Source organism: Nipponia nippon, unplaced genomic scaffold (assembly GCF_047370975.1).
Source record: "Nipponia nippon isolate SJK-2023a ecotype South Korea unplaced genomic scaffold, ASM4737097v1 scaffold_26, whole genome shotgun sequence".
Taxonomy (NCBI): domain Eukaryota; kingdom Metazoa; phylum Chordata; class Aves; order Pelecaniformes; family Threskiornithidae; genus Nipponia; species Nipponia nippon.
Window position 1 is genome coordinate 4376409 of NW_028262343.1, and position 14547 is coordinate 4390955.

General features: G+C 41.2%; 2 pseudogenes; both read right to left on the bottom strand.

Annotated features, from left to right (window-relative positions):
• LOC148055179 (trafficking protein particle complex subunit 13-like) overlaps positions 1-14547 on the bottom strand; it is a 52164-nt pseudogene that overhangs the window by 6756 nt on the left and 30861 nt on the right.
• On the bottom strand, positions 4827-6708 carry LOC148055180 (uncharacterized; annotated as a pseudogene).

Here is a 14547-nt window from a genome sequence, read left to right on the forward strand (position 1 = left end):
GCACACGCAAGCAAATCAAAACAAGGAATTCATTCACTACTTCCCATCGGCAGGCAGGTGTTCGGCCATCTCCAGGAAAGCAGGGCTCCCTCACATGTAATGGTTACTTGAGAAGACAAATGCCATAACTCCAAACTTCCCCCCCTTCCTCCTTCTTCCCCCAGCTTTTATTACTGAGCATGACATCAGTTGATTTTTTTTTGACTTATAATTAAATCAGTATTTTAACATACTATTCTAAATTATATTTATTGTGCTTTGCTTTTTTTCGGAGCTGTATACAAGCCTTGACTAATGAGATTAAATTGCAGTTTCAAAATTACTAGCACTGTTGTTCAAATGCTAAGACGCATAATAAATTATAACATAGCAAAGTGGATTTCCACTGCAGTTCTCTCTGGCTCAGCTGAATCGGCTTTCTTCTCATCTAAACATGGTCTTTTAGTTGTACATAAATACCAGAATTGTTTTCTGTTGTGAAAACACAAAAATGCAATGTGTTTTGCCATAAATAAAATACACACTCAGTAAAACTGGGGAGGGATTGGAAGAAAGGTTGAGTTCTTCTTAAATCCTCATGAAAATAACTGTTTAAATTAAGGTGCAATGTTTTTTTCTTTTAATGAATCTACTTTTGGCTCAAGGACTTATTTGCAACCTATGGATACATGTCAGTACTTATACTGCCTAAAACCAAAGCAGGAATTTGCAGAGAAAGCTGGAGTAATAAAAGGTGTAATGGTGATTTGTAAACTAGACATCATATGGAAAACGAATCTGGGTGAACAAGGAAGGCTGCAAACTAGCCAACTCTAAAGAATGGTAAAGTCTTTAACTTAAGCATCAATTTAACTTAGCATCCATTTTTAAGGCAACCCAATGAACAATTGCATAATGACTTGAAGGAAAAGTTCAATCTGCTTACTTTCTGCACCTCATTCTGAATTCACATGTTTCTGTACATATTTTGGAAAATTATTTAATACAGATACTGAGCACACAGTTGGTCAGTGAAGTGTGGAAAAAACACTATTCCAAGGGACTGTAGCTGAACAAAAGCATTCTTATTCTTTTTGGTCATGTGAATGGCGACATTTTTTTGTTTTCTTGAGGATTTTTTTCTGGCACATAACATGCCTCTTTTTTCATAGCACTGAAAAAAATAACTTAATGGATTGCGCACTTGAACTGCCAGAATCAAGCAATCTATGTAGCAAAATACATTGGTTAGAATAAAATTAACTTCTTGTATGCCATTTGACAACAAACTGAAAAGCACTGACAAAAGAACTCCTTTAAGTATGCCAAATGTTGACACAGAAGTCTGCTCCCTAATTCATACAGACATTTTAGCTTCTTTCAGTAACAATTTTTATGTATAGTATAATACTATTTATCTTTCATGTCTACAGTTTTGATTGAATCTATTCTATTCTGGTTGTTTTATAAATTGTTCATGAATTTTAAGTTGTAATTACTAGCTTGCTTAAGTCAGCTGCACAGCCTGTCTACTCTTATGCCTAAACCTGACTCGCATCTTTTGAATTGAAGATGGTGGCATATGGGAGACAAGTAAAAAAGCTTTGACAATTATATCTTAGTCTGAGTTTGCAAAGTTTGTAATTGGGTTTCTGTCTCTGTCTCTCCCACCCTTTCCCCCAATATCTTCTAGTAAATTTAGCAGTTCTGTAGGGAAATCAATCACATCAACTTGGAACTGGGCAAGGAGACTTGGATCCTGGAAATTGACAGCTAAGTCACTAAAACTTCTCTTTGTTTTTAATTTAGGTGTCAAGTATCTGTATAACCCCATCAAATCAGAAACTGGCCTCTTTTCTAAACTTAGTTACTCCCATTACTTTAAAACTTGTTGTTTGTTTTTGGTTTGTTGTGTTTGGTTTTTTGTTGTTTGTTTTTTTTTAAGCTAATAAATGATCACATTTTCAACTGACCTTTTCTATAATTTCTCTTTAAAGACAGATTTTCCCTTCCTAAATTGGTATTCTCTCTCTTCATCCCTTCTTGTTGAACCTTTGAGAATTGCACTTGAAACAGACAGTGGTCATTAAACCTGGAGTGTGGAGATGTGTTAGTTTTATTTACTCATCCATCATTGTTTTGTGCTAGTGATTAACAAAGAAACAGGAGATATTTTGTGTACTTTGAGCAACATCTGTCTTTGGAAAAGCATCAAATGGATTTTGGTTTTTTTTCCCTTTTGTCCTGGTTTCAGCTGGGATAGCGTTGATTTTTCTTCCTAGTTGCATTGCAAGTCCTTCTTGTCTTCTCATCTTTTAAGTGCTATCAGATTATTTCATTTCTAGGCTCCTTTCACCTTCCATCATTTTCCTCCTAATCTACTTACTAGCTCTGTAACCATTATTTCTCTCACAGGCCCAGAATTTTACCTGTACTGTGCCTCTCTGTCATTGTTTTGGTTCAGATCAGGAATGCACTATTGAAACAAGTATCTTGGATCATCCCCACATACAATAGAATCATACAATCATAGAATAGTTTGAGTTGGAAGGGACTATTCTGACTACTCCATTCTGTGCTGCTAGAACAACTGCCCTTCAATCCCCTACTTGTGCACTACCTTCACCTTCTTCTATTATTTGTTTGCTGGTGGCAATATCTAATGCAACGGCCTTATAGTGCCATTTACTGTTTACCCTTTTTGCTGAAGCATCTGTAAACCAAATGTTTTCTGTTGGTGTACCCTCAGTGAGGGGCAGTGCATCCAGAATGGGCGAAGGTTTAAAAGGTTGTTTTAGTGCTAGTGGGTCAGTGTTTATAGGGATTTGATATTTGGAATTTTTTGTTTATCCTTCAGTCAATTGCATTTCCTCTGCTACTCCCATCAGATAGGCATACCATTTTCTGATGGTGGGTTTTTTGTGCAATTCCTTCTGGGGGAGCAGTTCCTTTTAGGACTGTTTCAAGTAAATTAAATGGTCCGCTAGTTGTCCCTGATGTATTTTTTCAGCTTGCTTAACTGCTCGAACTAAAGACAAAAGTCCCTTTTCCCATTCAGAATATCTCTGTTCTGTCTCTTTAAATGCAGTCGAGTTAAACATTAAAGGCCTTTATGGCCTGTTTGGCCTGGTCTGGAATAGATTGCAATAAGTACAATATGTTCTGCAAAACCCCATTCTGCCATAATAGGGTCGCGGGGGTGTACTGGCCCCAGTGACTGATATGTCTTTAATTCCTGTATCAAAGTTTTGACTGCCTCTTCATGCTCTGGGTTCCACTCCCACGGTTTTTCCTTTTGTAAAAGTGAATACAATGGGTGAGCAATAATAGAAAATCCAGGTACATGTTTCCTCCAGTACCCATAAGTTGTTGTAATTCCTTCCTAAATTGGGGCATCTGCAATTGTTCTATTTTACTGAGAGTGTACAGTGGGATTGCTGCACTACCTGCAATCCACCAAGTACCTAAAAATTTTACGTCTCTACTCAGTCCTTGACATTTTTCGGGTAGAATTTCAACTTCTGCTTTATGTAGTGTTTGCCACACTGCTGCTGATGCTTCCCCCACTTTTTCAGGGGAGGTCCCTCCGATTAGGATATCATCTATATATGGGTACAGTTTCACATCTTGAGGGAGTGAGACTGTCTGTAAGAGTTCAGCAAGCGCAGCATGAGCAATTGTGGGTGAATGTTTATACCCCTGTGGGAGTCTGTTAAAGGTGTATTGTATGCCTTCCCAAGGAAAAGCAAATTTCTCTTTATCCTTCTCCTGCAAGGGGACTATAAAGAACATATCCTTCACATCTAGCACTGCCATCCATGGGTGTGTGGCTGCTTGTAATGTGGCTAAGTTGCAGTATTAGGTACTGCAGCTGTTAACGGAGCTGCATTGGCATTTAAGCACCAAAAATCAATTGACAGACGCCATCTCCCATCTGGCTTTCGGACTGGTCAGATGGGTGAATTATACGGGGAGTGGGTTCTGGAAATAATGTCCTGCTTTTCTAAGTCTGCTATTCCTTCAGAAATCCCATTTTGTGCTGCAGCAGAAATTGGGTATTGCGGTACGTTAGTAACCTTTGATTCAGGGAGTGCAGGAGCAGCGTGGAGTACATGCACTGTAGCCTCCCAATTTTTATCAGGGTCTGGGTTAATATTTGAACGTCTGGCAAGCACCAGGTTGGGCCATTCAAAACCCAAAATATTTTCATTGTGATCTTTTATTGCAAAGGGAGTAGACAACATGCACTTCTTGCCAGGGAGCCATAGATTAACTTTCATGGTTTGGCAAATAGCACTTGCCCCGTTCACTCCAGTAATTTAAACTCTTTTCCATCCAGGTCGTACACCCAGCATCTCAGCATCCTGTTGTGTTAATATTGAAATTTGTATTCCCGTATCTATTTAAAACTTTACCAATTGTCCTTGAGGACTGACTGAAATTAAAATATATGGGTCATCATCACTTATCCACTGATAAGCTTCCACTTTCTGGACAGGCAGGCCCAATAGACTTCTGGACATTACTTGTGTTTTGACTTCATGTCCTGCGATTCCTCCTTAAGAGAGAGGAAGGGATTGTTTCCCTTTCTGGGGACTGGCCAGGAGGAGCTGAAATGCCTCCTTCCTTTCACTGTTATCTCCTCTCTGGAATGCTTCAATTAGATCCAAGATAATGCCAGTAGGCTGACCTTGAATTGCAGTTTGGGGAGTGCCTAGTGCTAATGCTTTCTTCTACAGCTCCTTTCTCCTTTCTCGGGATTCTGCTCGAGAGTCTTTAGGTATATTTTCTTTAATTCCTGGTCCCTGTGGGGGTGTTTTTACTGGTCTGACTTGGTGTTCTCCTGTTCAGGGCCTTGGGTTTGATTTTTCGACTAATGGATCATCCCACCCCATTTCACAGGCATGGTTTAAAATGTCATGCATTAATTCTGCCCAGGTAGGGATATGGATGCAGGGATCATTTTCACCTAATCCCTCATTGTGTTCTATGTCTCTTCTAATTTAATCCCGCTTTGCACTTAAGTAGAATTTAAGAACTGCCGGGGCTCCTCTAAGTAGTGGTTTTAGCATCGCATAATCAATTGTAGCAGATATTGGGATATCACCAGGTTCTCGTCTATGCATGGTTTGTATGCAGGCAGCTTTTGTGATGGCTGTAGAGAGCTTGTTAAGAGATCTTATGGGGATTACGGAGGGTTCACCTCATTCCATAGCATCTATTCCTCCAGCCCAATAAGCTATCCTGCTAGTAATAGAATGGGATGCATCTGCCAGTTTGGGTCCTAAATTTAAGAGAACTCCCGGACCCCAAAAGCCATTCGCTTCATCTCCAGACAGAAGACTCAGTCGCTGCCAGTCAGGCAGACTCACCACAAATACTCTGTTTCAGTTTCACCTGGCTTTCTGCCATATTTTTCTTGTAAATTTGTCAATTGTATCAGATCCCAGGGAGTGGTTCATATAGTATATCGCGGAGCACCACCCCGAGGTCCTTCAGACATTTCTCTTTTAATAATAGGCCTGGCTTCATATTCAGGGGGATTTGAAGAAAGTAAAAAGTCATCATCTCCTGAATTACTACTATTGGGGCTACCCCATATATTCCCATCCCATTCTTCTGGGGATGCAATTAATTATCTAATCTGTACAATGTTAGGGGGATGAGGAGCATGCACAAGCATCATTTCGATCCTTTCTTCTAATTTTCAGTTTTTCTCCTTTTCCTCCTGTAACTGTTTCTGCAGCTGTTCAAATTTCAAAGACAGTATTGATTCAGCTGCCTTCCTGCCTTCTACTTCTTCTTTTAGGTCCTGCTCCCTTTTATTGTTATTCTTTCCATATTGATGAACAGCTTCTAAACAAGTACCTAGCATTTTGCAAATAATTCCTTTCCCTTTTCCATCTCTTATATGTCCTCGGGCTATATTTAGCTGATTTTCAATAGCTTCCCAATCATGCCAATTATCATGAGCCCATTCTTCTGAGAATTTAGGACTCGTACTTATTCCATGCTTTCATAAGTAATCAGTGATACTACTTGCCATCCTGCTGACTATGCCAATTTGTCGTGAATGGGTCAGGGGTGATTTATAACACTTAAGGAATCACCAACAGAGGTATTAGCAAAAGTGGTTTTAATATGATGTTGTGAAAGTGTGACTTAAGAAAGTTCGATGGCAAGGTTCACTCTATTAATTACTGCATGGAAGAATCATACAAAGGGAAATTGAGTTACATTCGAGTTAGAATGATTCACAGAGAAACTGAAGATGCAGAGAGTAAGGAGGACCCTCCTGTTGAGTCATGAGGTTCAGAGTAGACCCCCTTGCTTTCTAAACTCCTGATGGAGCTTAGGTCCAATCTTAGTCTCAGACTTGGACAATGGTTTATGTCTAAGTGAAGAAATACAAAGAGTAAGGAAGACCCTCCCATTGAGTGACAAGATTCAGAAAGGACCCCCTTGCTTTCTAAACTCCTTCCTCAGAGAGGAGTCCAGGTGCAGCTGGATCCGGTCCTAGTCTCAGACTTGGTCAACGGTTTATATCTAAAGGATTATATATGCAAAGCTTATATGTTTCATTAGCATCAATTCAGCATGCAAAGTTACCAAGAAAAAAGTTACACGCTATATTGGTTGCTTACCAAAGATCTGTTGTCGGGAAAAGGTCTCTCTGCCTCGAGGAGCAGCCTTGAGAGGTGTCCCGGGGCGGGGGGAGATCACCGCCATGCAGCTTCACTGCCTAGCAGGGAGGGCTCAAAAAAAAAAATGCTCGCTTAGGCTGTCATATTTATAGGATAAAGTGGTTGACTGGTAGTCAAAATATGAGAGAGAGAGAAAAGGTATGCAGGAGATTCCTTGTACCCACAACTTCCTTTGTTTTTTCCTTGATCTGTTCCTTTGTGAGTTTTCAGAGAACAGATTGAAACTAGAGGAATTCATGGCCTGTCTACAGCTCAGGCCTTTATCTCTTTTGGAGCCTGCACCAAGCCACTGCCAGTCTGTTCAAGGGGTTGAGGAATAAGAATGCTTTTGTTCAGCTACAGTCCCTTGGAATAGTGTTTTTTCCACACTTCACTGACCAACTGTGTGCTCAGTATCTGTATTAAATAATTTTCCAAAATATGTACAGAAACATGTGAATTCAGAATGAGGTGCAGAAAGTAAGCAGATTGAACTTTTCCTTCAAGTCATTATGCAATTGTTCATTGGGTTGCCTTAAAAATGGATGCTAAGTTAAATTGATGCTTAAGTTAAAGACTTTACCATTCTTTAGAGTTGGCTAGTTTGCAGCCTTCCTTGTTCACCCAGATTCGTTTTCCATATGATGTCTAGTTTACAAATCACCATTACACCTTTTATTACTCCAGCTTTCTCTGCAAATTCCTGCTTTGGTTTTAGGCAGTATAAGTACTGACATGTATCCATAGGTTGCAAATAAGTCCTTGAGCCAAAAGTAGATTCATTAAAAGAAAAAAACATTGCACCTTAATTTAAACAGTTATTTTCATGAGGATTTAAGAAGAACTCAACCTTTCTTCCAATCCCTCCCCAGTTTTACTGAGTGTGTATTTTATTTATGGCAAAACACATTGCATTTTTGTGTTTTCACAACAGAAAACAATTCTGGTATTTATGTACAACTAAAAGACCATGTTTAGATGAGAAGAAAGCCGATTCAGCTGAGCCAGAGAGAACTGCAGTGGAAATCCACTTTGCTATGTTATAATTTATTATGCGTCTTAGCATTTGAACAACAGTGCTAGTAATTTTGAAACTGCAATTTAATCTCATTAGTCAAGGCTTGTATACAGCTCCGAAAAAAAGCAAAGCACAATAAATATAATTTAGAATAGTATGTTAAAATACTGATTTAATTATAAGTCAAAAAAAAATCAACTGATGTCATGCTCAGTAATAAAAGCTGGGGGAAGAAGGAGGAAGGGGGGGGGAAGTTTGGAGTTATGGCATTTGTCTTCTCAAGTAACCATTACATGTGAGGGAGCCCTGCTTTCCTGGAGATGGCCGAACACCTGCCTGCCGATGGGAAGTAGTGAATGAATTCCTTGTTTTGATTTGCTTGCGTGTGCGGCTTTTGCTGTACCTATTAAACTGTTCTTATCTCAACCCACAAGTTTTCTTACATGTACCCTTCTGATTCTCTCCCCCATCCCATTTTGGGGAGTAAGTGAGCGGCTGGGTGCTGCTTAGATGCCTACTGGGGGTTAAACATTATTATTCGACAACTTGTGGGATAGATTTTAAAGCAAAGGGAAATATAGTCTGCTTTACAAAACTGAATACATTCTTTAATTTGCTATTAAAATGCTGAAAAAGTTGCATAAAAAGGCCAGTAACTTAATGGAGCTTCTAACATAAAAGATTAACATTTTAGTGCCTGAAATGTGCTGAAACATTACTTAATGAACAAATTAGGATGGTATCACATAATAACCTGAAGGGAAGAACGACAGTAAAGATATATTAAATTTCCTCATCCTATTTTTCAAGAGTTCTTGCAACTGACTGCTCCAACAGTAGTTCAACTATCTTCTCAAACATAAGGAAAAGGGAGGAAGGTACTTCAGATGCTGAGAACCAATTATCTCAGCTTCACAGCATGGGAAAGGCTGGTGTATAAGAATGATACTTAAGAAAACCAATCCCTCCCACAGACAACAAATAAAACTAACTCCAGCAGCTTATTCATATTTTTGTAAATATTTGTGGCGGGTTGACCTTGGCTGTCTCCCAGGCACCCACCAAGCTGCTTTATCACTCCCCCTCCTCAACTGGAGAGGGGAGAGAAAAATACAATGAAAGGCTTGTGGGTCAAGATTAGGACAGGGAGATCACTCACCAGTTACCATCATGGGCAAAACAGACTTGACTTGGGAAAAATTTCATAGAATCATAGAATAGTTTGAGTTGGAAGGGACCTTTAAAGGTCATCTAGGCCAACCCCCCCCCCCCCCCCCCCGCAATGAGCAGGGACATCTTCAACTAGATCAGGTTGCTCAGAGCCCCATCCAGCCTGTGTCTGAATGTTTCCAAGAATGGGGCACCTACAGTCTCTCTGGGCAACCCGTTCCAGTGTTTCGCCACCCTCATCGTAAAAAATGTCTTCCTTATATCTAGTCTGAATCTACCCTCTTTTAGTTTAAAACCATTACCCCTTGTCCTATCACAACAGGCCCTGCTAAAAAGTCTGTCCCCATCTTTCTTATAAGCCCCCTTTAACTATTGAAAGGCCACAATAAGGTCTCCCCACAGCCTTCTCTTCTCCAGGCTGAACAACCCCAGCTCTCTCAGCCTGTCCTCATAGGAGAGGTGTTCCATCCCTCTGATCATTTTTGTGGCCCTCCTCTGGACCTGCTCCAACAGGTCCATGTCCTTCCTGTGCTGAGGACCCCAGAGCTGGACGCAGTACTCCAGGTGGGGTCTCACCAGAGCAGAGTAGAGGGGCAGAATCACCTCCCTCGACCTGCTGGCCACGCTTCTTTTGATGCAGCCCAGGATACGGTTGGCTTTCTGGGCTGCGAGAGCACATTGCCGGCTCACGTCCAGCTTTTTGTCTATCAGTACCCCCAAGTCCTTCTCCGCAGGGCTGCTCTCAATCCCTTCATCCCCCAGCCTGTACTGATACCGGGGGTTGCCCCGACCCAGGTGCAGGACCTTGCACTTGGCCTTGTTGAACCTCATGAGGTTCGCACAGGCCCATTTCTCCAGCTTGTCCAGGTCCCTCTGGATGGCATCCTGTCCCTCAGGCGTGTCAACCGCACCTCTCGGCTTGGTGTCATCTGCAAACTTGCTGAGGGTGCACTCGATCCCGCTGTCTATGTCATTGATGAAGATATTGAACAGCACTGGCCCCAGAACGGACCCCTGAGGGACACCACTTATCACCGATCTCCATCTGGACATTGAGTCATTGACCACTACCCTCTGGATGCGACCATCCAGCCAATTCCTCATTCACCCAACAGTCCACCCATCAAATCCATATCTCTCCAATTTAGAGAGAAGGATGTCGTGGGGGACTGTGTCAAAGGCCTTACAGAAGTCCAGATAGATGACATCCGTAGCTCTTCCCTTGTCCACTGATGCAGTCACTCCATCATAGAAGGCCACTAGGTTAGTCAGGCAAGACTTGCCCTTGGTGAAGCCCTGCTGGCTGTCTCGAATCACCTCCCTGTCCTCCACGTGCCTTAGCACAGCTTCTAGGAGGATCTGTTCCATGATCTTCCCAGGCACAGAGGTGAGGCTGACAGGTCGATAGTTCCCAGGGTCCTCCTTTCTACCCTTTTTAAAAATGGGTGCAATGTTTCCCTTTCTCCAGTCCCCGGGGACTTCACTCGACTGCCATGACTTTTCGAATATCATGGAGAGTGGCTTGGCAACTACATCAGCCAATTCCCTCAGGACTCTGGGATGCATCTCGTCAGGTCCCATAGACTTCTGTACATTCAGGTTCCTCAGGTGGTCACGAACCCGATCTTCTCTTACAGCAGGAGGGGCTTTGCTCCCCCAGTCCCTGTCTTGCGGTCCATCCACTCGAGAGGTGTGGGAAAAGCGGTCGCCAGTTAAGACTGAGGCGAAAAAGTTGTTGAGTACCTCAGCCTTCTCCTTGTCTGTTGTTACCAGTTTGCCAGTCATGTTCATTGGGGGGTACACTTTCTTTGACCTTCCTTTTCTGGCTGACATACTTGTAGAAGCCCTTCTTCTTATTCTTTGCATCCCTTGCCAAGTTCAGCTCCAGCCACACCTTGGCCTTCCTAACCCCATCCCTACACAACCGGGCAACATCCCTGTACTCTTCCCAGGATACCTGTCCCTGCTTCCACTGCCTGTGCATTTCCTTCTTGCCCTTTAGTTTGACCAGCAGGTCTCGACTCAGCCATGCCAGTCTCTTGCCTTCCTTTCCTGATTTCTTACACCTGGGGATCGAGAGCTCTTGTGCCCTATGGAAAGCGTCCTTAAAGATCTGCCAGCTCTGTTCTGCTCCCTTGTCCCTGAGGGCAGTTTCCCAGGAGGCCCTATTGACTAACTCCTTGAACAGCTGGAAGTTTGCTTTCCTAAAATTCAGGGTCCTGACTTTACTTTTTGCCTGACCCATATCCCTCAGGACTGCGATCTCCACCAGTGCATGCAGGATCACTGCAGCCCAGGCTGCCTCCAATCTTGACACCTCTGATTAGCTCACTTGCATTGGTGACCAACAGGTCCAGTATTACGGCCCCTCTGGTAGGGCTGTCTATTACCTGGCCTAAGATGTTATCCTCGATACACTCCAGGAGTCTGCTGGATTGCCTGCAGCTCACTGTGCTACTTTTCCGGCAGATGTCGGGGTGGTTGAAGTCCCCCAGCAGGACGAGAGCCTGCGAGTGTGATGCCTCCTGTAGCTGGAGTAAGAAGGCTTCGTCAATAGTCTCCCCTTGGTCGGGCAGCCACAAGGTTCCCTTTGTTGCCTTGGTCTCTAATTCTTACCCATAAGCTTTCAACCTGCTCGTGGCTATTCTTCAGAGACAGCTCTTCACAATCAACCATAATTTGGTTTGTTTTGTGGAGTGGTCTTGGAATTCACAAACTACGTTCTTTTTGGATGGCATTAAACCAGACAATGCATGTCCACAGTATGCCAAGGGTGCTCTATCTGCTCATGGGCATTCAGTCCAGGACTAGACTAGAACCAGTCCAAAGTAAACCCCAGGGCACATATGGAATAGATGTCAGGTCCTCAGCACCAACTGATTTGCTGTACACACTGTCTCCTGCATCACTTGTTAACGTAGATGTAGCCTCAGTGAATTAGGGAGGATTACCTATGACAGTGCATGCCATTCCATTTTGTAAAAATCTCCTTGACTTTGCCATGTTTGCCTTATAACATTTTTTTTGCTAAACATGCATGTAGGAGAGTGTTTTTATCCTTCTAGCTGCTTCTCCTAAAACAGTTGGCTTTGTGCCCGCCCATACTACAGAGACTGCCCTTGTCTGGGTGGTGGGCTTCCTTCTGATTAGCTCTCTGTGTAGCTTTAAAGAATGTTATTCTTGAGTAGCACAAGCAAGAAATTGTCTAGTTGATTCCATACTCTGAGCAATTCTCTCATTTTTGGATGAAGACTACATTCCTCCTTTTAGTGTTATTGTAAGGCCTTTATCTCCAGCCATCAGTTCTTGCATTTATCTCATTGTTAATGCCAATGGCTATGTGCTGTTTTAGGCCTTCTCATCTACGCTGATCCTGTCTTGATTTTGTCAATTGCTGCAAAGTTTATTCTATAAAATACTGGTTTTATTGTTTTTTTCTTAATATATCTCTCTCTTAATAGAGGAGTCTAATGTTATGGCAAACTACCTGTTGTTTAGGGAATTAGGTATAATTTTTCCAGTGGATTCCTTCCTGTCACCTAATACAGCTGAAAATGTGTGCCCTTTTCCAATGGTGGATAATTAGTTCTCTTTCTTGAAAGTTTCTAAACTTAGATTGCTCTACTGGTCTGAATTCTCCATCAGTTTGACATCCCTTTGCTCACTCTAATGCCCAATTTAATATGCTTTCTAAAATGTCATCTGTCTTCAGTCTGTAATGAAGTGTATATGACTAAAACCTATCCCCAACATGTCAATAACTGGCTTTCTGGGCCTCTTTGGGACTATCTTTTCAGCTGTAAATGTAACTTTTACTACAGCATCCTTCTATCAGCAGAATTGGAACATGTGTCACAACTAAACCTTGTCAGGGAGGACAAGTTTTTCCCTTGTTTTTTTTTCCTTACAATCTATCATTTGTGGGGATTGAAAAATCTAAAGCTTTTTATCTGCAGGTTACTGTCGAATCAGCCCCAGTTGGTGGTAACTAGGATATTTATCATAGGTTTGTTAGTAGACCATATGAAATGTGTTCGGCTCTTGACAGAATTGGGTAGTTGACAAGTGTTCATATCATGTGCCTTTCTAACTGGTGGCAATTAATTATTTTGGCAGAGGCTTGGAGGACTGAAATGGCAAGGAGGATGAACAATCTCTCAATTTCTTAGGAACAATGCTTTTTCTAAGGATGTAGAATAGTGGTGGGCTTATGCAGGAAAACTATACTTATGCTGTCCATAGTATATCTGTTATCCATCTAACAGAGAGGTCTTAGAATAAAGCTGATCTTCTCAGGAAGCGTATATGGGTATTCAAACTTTAAGGACATGAACTATCTGAAAAACTTAGTAATAAAGTGTGTATTGTTTCCTATAAATAAACTGCACAGATCATCCTTGTCTAATGAGCTGTTAAACCTATCAAGAAGGTGGTATTCGGTAGTGGATGGAGCACTGCTGTGATTTGGGTACAAATCAAAAGCATGAAGAGTCAATCTTCTTTCTTCAAATTGCTCTTATTTTAAGCTTGTTGCAGTAAATGAGAACTTAAGTAGTAGAAATTTCAACTTTGCTATCCAGCATCTGAGAAATATGCATTCTTGTACCTCCTCAGGCTCCTGGTTATGGTGACGTAAGGCTTTCTCTGGAGACAATACCAGACACCGTAAATTTGGAAGAACCTTTTGACATTACATGTAAAATAACAAATTGCATGTAATGATGTCACTTGATTCTTGTGCTTTTTCCTGAGTGGGTAAGTTGTGGCTGTCTTGGTTTTATTTTTCAATACTTTCTCCCGAAGCAACTCAGATCTGGTCTTTACTATGGGTTGTAGCAACATGAAACTACTGGTCTATTACTTGAAACACATCTTTTGAATTACAATGATTTAAAAACAAACAAACAAACAAACAAACAAACTTCCATAATGATCTGTTAATACTATTTGAACTAGGAAATTGCCAAAAATCTGTAGTGGAATTCCATGGAACTGGCTGCAGTATCATTGAAGATTGCACCCCATACTTAAATCACAAATCATCTTAGTTCTTAAACAAAATTAGTGCTTATATAGAATTTTTTTAAACTACAAGTAATTTTATGAGAATAAATGATGCCATTTGTATCCAGTCTGATTTTACTGCTAGTTCTGCACCACTCCTAGAATGCCTGCTAAACATTGTTGATGTAGTCTTTTGTACATAGTTATCCATGTTTTGACTTGATTTGTGTTTACACTATGATCCATGGTAGTCCTTTATTAAAGGGTGGCAAGAGTGACATTTAAATAAAGTAATTCTAAATATTAGTTGAAGCCAGGGACTAAAGCATGTATCTTGTCTGCAGTTACTTCTCACGAAAATCTTGTCATCTATCCAAAATGTGAGCGGTATTATGCTATCTAGTATAGTTAAACCCATGACAGAATGCTCGTGTCAGACAAAACTACATGCACCTGAATTACTGCACATCACAGTAAATCTTGCTTGCCTTCTTATAATTACATAAATTAATTATAAATGCTTGATTAATAATAACCTGAACAATAAAGTAATCAAGCTGTTACATGTCTGCAGTCCTTGAATGCTTAAAAAAAAGCCCACAGGTTTATTCTTGTTTTTCAATTTCCTCTAGCAGTGAAAGTACTATGGATCTGGTTTTAGAAATGTGCAATACTAATTCCATCCACTGGTGT